This window comes from Schistocerca piceifrons, chromosome 6 (assembly GCF_021461385.2).
Source record: "Schistocerca piceifrons isolate TAMUIC-IGC-003096 chromosome 6, iqSchPice1.1, whole genome shotgun sequence".
NCBI classification, from domain to species: Eukaryota; Metazoa; Arthropoda; class Insecta; order Orthoptera; family Acrididae; genus Schistocerca; species Schistocerca piceifrons.
The window spans coordinates 39,852,412-39,856,937 of record NC_060143.1 but is presented as its reverse complement, the minus strand read 5'-3'; the positions used below and the strand labels follow the sequence as shown (position 1 = coordinate 39,856,937).

Below are 4,526 nucleotides of genomic sequence, written 5' to 3'. Positions count from 1 at the left end.
TCTAACTATCTATAGTAGTTTCGTTGCCTTTTAGGTTACTTACAAAAATTGTGGCTATTGTTTGTACTCTCTATCAAACGCGAGGATAGAAGCTGAAAATTATGAAGCAAAGCACTCTGTGGCCCATCGGGACCATCCGACCGCCGTGTCATCCTCACTGAGGATGCGGATAGGAGGGGCGTGTTGTCGGCACACCCCTCTACCGGTCGCTGTGATGGTTTTCTTTGACCAGACCCGCTACTAGCTCCTAAATTGGCATCACGAGGGTGAGTGCACCCCGAAAAATGGCAACAGCGCATGGCAGCCCAGATGGTCACCCATTCAAGTGCCGGCGACGCCCGACAGCGCTTAACTTGGGTGATCTGACGGGAACCGGTGTATCCACTGCGGCAAGGCCGTTGCCTAGAACATTATAAAAATTTACAAGTATTGGTCTCAAAGGCAGTATTCTAATGTTCTTTTATTTAATTTACGAATTTCGCTACATGACCAGTGAGCACGCAATTTTTTAGTGACAGCCCGGCTTGTAACAACAGGTCTTATATTACCTGACACATGACCTGTTTCCGTCTTGAAGTACACGGTACACTGTCTAAAGCGTTATAAATTATACAATCCTGGAAATGGAAAAAAGAACACATTGACACCGGTGTGTCAGACCCACCATACTTGCTCCGGACACTGCGAGAGGGCTGTACAAGCAATGATCACACGCACGGCACAGCGGACACACCAGGAACCGCGGTGTTGGCCGTCGAATGGCGCTAGCTGCGCAGCATTTGTGCACCGCCGCCGTCAGTGTCAGCCAGTTTGCCGTGGCATACGGAGCTCCATCGCAGTCTTTAACACTGGTAGCATGCCGCGACAGTGTGGACGTGAACCGTATGTGCAGTTGACGAACTTTGAGCGAAGGCGTATAGTGGGCATGCGGGAGGCCGGGTGGACGTTCCGCCGAATTGCTCAACACGTGGGGCGTGTGGTCTCCACAGTACATCGATGTTGTCGCCAGTGGTCGGCGGAAGGTGCACGTGCCCATCGACCTGGGACCGGACCGCAGCGACGCACGGATGCACGCCAAGACCGTAGGATCCTACGCAGTGCCGTAGGGGACCGCACCGCCACTTCCCAGCAAATTAGGGACACTGTTGCTCCTGGGGTATCGGCGAGGGCCATTCGCAACCGTCTCCATGAAGCTGGGCTACGGTCCCGCACACCGTTAGGCCGTCTTCCGCTCACGCCCCAACATCGTGCAGCCCGCCTCCAGTGGTGTCGCGACAGGCGTGAATGGAGGGACGAATGGAGATGTGTCGTCTTCAGCGATGAGAGTCGCTTCTGCCTTGGTGCCAATGATGGTCGTATGCGTGTTTGGCGCCGTGCAGGTGAGCGCCACAATCAGGACTGCATACGACCGAGGCACACAGGGCCAACACCCGGCATCATGGTGTGGGGAGCGATCTCCTACACTGGCCGTACACCACTGGTGATCGTCGAGGGGACACTGAATAGTGCACGGTACATCCATACCGTCATCGAACCCATCGTTCTACCATTCCTAGACCGGCAAGGGAACTTGCTGTTCCAACAGGAGAATGCACGTCCGCATGTATCCCGTGCCACCCAACGTGCTCTAGAAGGTGTAAGTCAACTACCCTGGCCAGCAAGATCTCCGGATCTGTCCCCCATTGAGCATGTTTGGGACTGGATGAAGCGTCGTCTCACGCGGTCTGCACGTCCAGCACGAACGCTGGTCCAACTGAGGCGCCAGGTGGAAATGGCATGGCAAGCCGTTCCACAGGACTACATCCAGCATCTCTACGATCGTCTCCATGGGAGAATAGCAGCCTGCATTGCTGCGAAAGGTGGATATACACTGTACTAGTGCCGACATTGTGCATGCTCTGTTGCCTGTGTCTATGTGCCTGTGGTTCTGTCAGTGTGATCATGTGATGTATCTGACCCCAGGAATGTGTCAATAAAGTTTCCCCTTCCTGGGACAATGAATTCACGGTGTTCTTATTTCAATTTCCAGGAGTGTACTTCTCATTGATATGTCTCGTTGTATTGCTCTTTCGTAAAGTTTTAGTGGAAAGATTCAATGAATTAATTTAAGCAGCTTGAAATAACAATCAAAGGTTTATGCTAATATTTTATTGTGGTTCAGCAGCACATTGAGAGAGCTACGATTTTCATAAACGTGGTGCACCTACGACTAAAGTTATGAGACTGAAAAAGTAATTTATACAGAGACCGCAATAAAAAAAAAAGAAACTTGCAAGTAGCTGCCCGTAGACACAGAAAGACATGTGGGTAATCTTCAAAAAAGTTTAAAATTCTCAAGAACTTAGGTGGAATGCAATTATATCTCACTGCTGCAGATATACGACTATGGCTGTGGCAGCGAGTAGTGTGTTTTCAGACTGTGGTCTTTGTATACATAACGTTCAGTATTCTTGGCGTATTGCTGTGGATGTACGTACCACATTTATGAAATTCATGGTTCTTTCGTTTGTCTTCTTCAAAATTCCTGTAGACAACAAAACAATCGAGTGTCTTTCCGTAGATGCGCCACATTTCAACTGAAGCGAAATAATAATGTTACACTGTTCAGATCACGTGACTTGGTACTGCAGCCTGTCGACGTGACAAAGAAGAAAGCAAGATAGAGAGTGAGACGGAAGTTCTTACAAACAAGGACAGAGGTAGATGTGGCCCGGCCATACGAAATATACTCACCCCTTGGAGGATAACACCGGCAACACACAGGCCATACTGTGATAACTAGCTGCAGCAGCCTTCTTCATCAGCAATACTTTCTGGCTGTACCTCAGTATTGCAGTGTATTGTAGAGGTTTGACGGCAGTACTATTGCGGCCACACATTTCCATAAAATATGGCTCATGTAAACGGACCTTAATAACTTCAGCGTCATCGAAACGCTTCATTTTATCTCACTACATTGTTGATCGGTACGAAAATTGTAAAAATGGATAGATACGCAGATATAAGGAAACACGTTAATCAGAGGAAAGGTTCTAAACCAGGTAGCCCATTCTTTTGTATAAATCGCTTTTCTTCTTAGGTCTTCAGTCATCAGATTGGTTGCAGCAGCTTACCATGTATTTCAGCCTTCGTCCTTCCTCTTGAGAGGAGTAGAGATGGCGCAGCTGATACCCTCCATGATCTCCCAGATGTATTGATGATGTTCAGATGTGTGTGAAATCTTATGGGACTCAACTGCTAAGATCATCAGTCCCTAAGTTTACACACTACTTAACCTAAATTATTCTAAGGACAAACACACACAGCCACGCCCGAGGGAGGACTCGAACCTCCGCCGGGATCAGCCGCACAGTCCATGACTGCAGCGCCTTAAACCGCTCGGCTAATCCCGCGCGGCCCAGATGTATTCTAGTCTCGGTCTGCCTCTTGTACTTTCCCTTAAACCAGTCTCTTAAATTATTTGTTTAATGATACCACCATGTCTCAGCAGACGGTGGACGCTGTCCCTTGTGTGTTTGAGGAGTTTCAGGGCCGTGCTGGGTAGCCGCATTGTCACGGTCCGTGCGGCTCCCCCCGTTGGAGGTTCGAATCCTGCCTCGAGCATGGTTGTGTGTGTTGTCCATAGCGTAAGTTAGTCTAAGTTAGATTAAGTAGTGTGTAGGCTTAGGGACCGATGACCTTAGCAATTTGGTCCCATAAGAAGATAAAAGCTTCAAGAGACAAGGCTTCACTTCCTCGACTCTGTGGAGCACCTCTTCGTTTGACACCTTGTGGAACATACAGCGGTAGCACCACATTTCAAAGGCTGTTGTTTTGTTTGTTTCTGCTTCTCCGAATGTCTATTTTTCACTTCCATACAGCAGCACAGTCCAAACAAACATTTTTATGAGGTCGTTCCTGAGATGTTTGTCTATGCTACTGGATGTGAAAAGGATTCATCTCTAGTTAAAAGAAGCTTTTACGTGGTCGGTTGGACTCACAACATCCTCCTCTGATCTTCCACCCGTTGCAATTTTACTTCCTAGGTAGACAAATAATACGACGGTCTCCATCACTAAGATTTTCGTTTTACTTTTATTAATTTTCATGTTTTAGGAAGAACTGAAGCTATTTCCCATCTGCACCAGCATCGCTTCTAATTGTTCTTAATCTTCACTTAACATTGCAATACAATCAGCAAATCTCAGCATGTATGTTTTTTTAACATGAAGTTTAATTTCACCTATAGCTTATAATTTCTCCCTAACTTCATCTGTTCTTCTCTGAATTTATCCATTGAACAAGATGCAAGAGAGTGAGCAGCTCTGTCGTACACCTCGCTTAATAATAGCTTCGTCTTGAAGTTCTCCACATTTTATCACAGCCACCTCTTCTGTATAGTGTCTGGACTACTCCTGTGTCCTTCCCCTTTACGGATCTCTCTCTTAGCATCATAAAACGCTCTCGCTACTCTACCATGCCAAATGCTTTTTCTCAGCGTAAATATCGCTCGGAAAATATCAGTAGACCAGAATGGAAATAGATTA

The 4,526-nt window shown here is 47.3% G+C and overlaps 1 pseudogene; it reads right to left on the bottom strand.

The window, feature by feature from the left end:
• Positions 1 to 285: 285 nt before the first annotated feature.
• Positions 286 to 403, bottom strand: LOC124803941 (annotated as a pseudogene).
• Between the last annotated feature and the right edge of the window lie 4,123 nt (positions 404 to 4,526).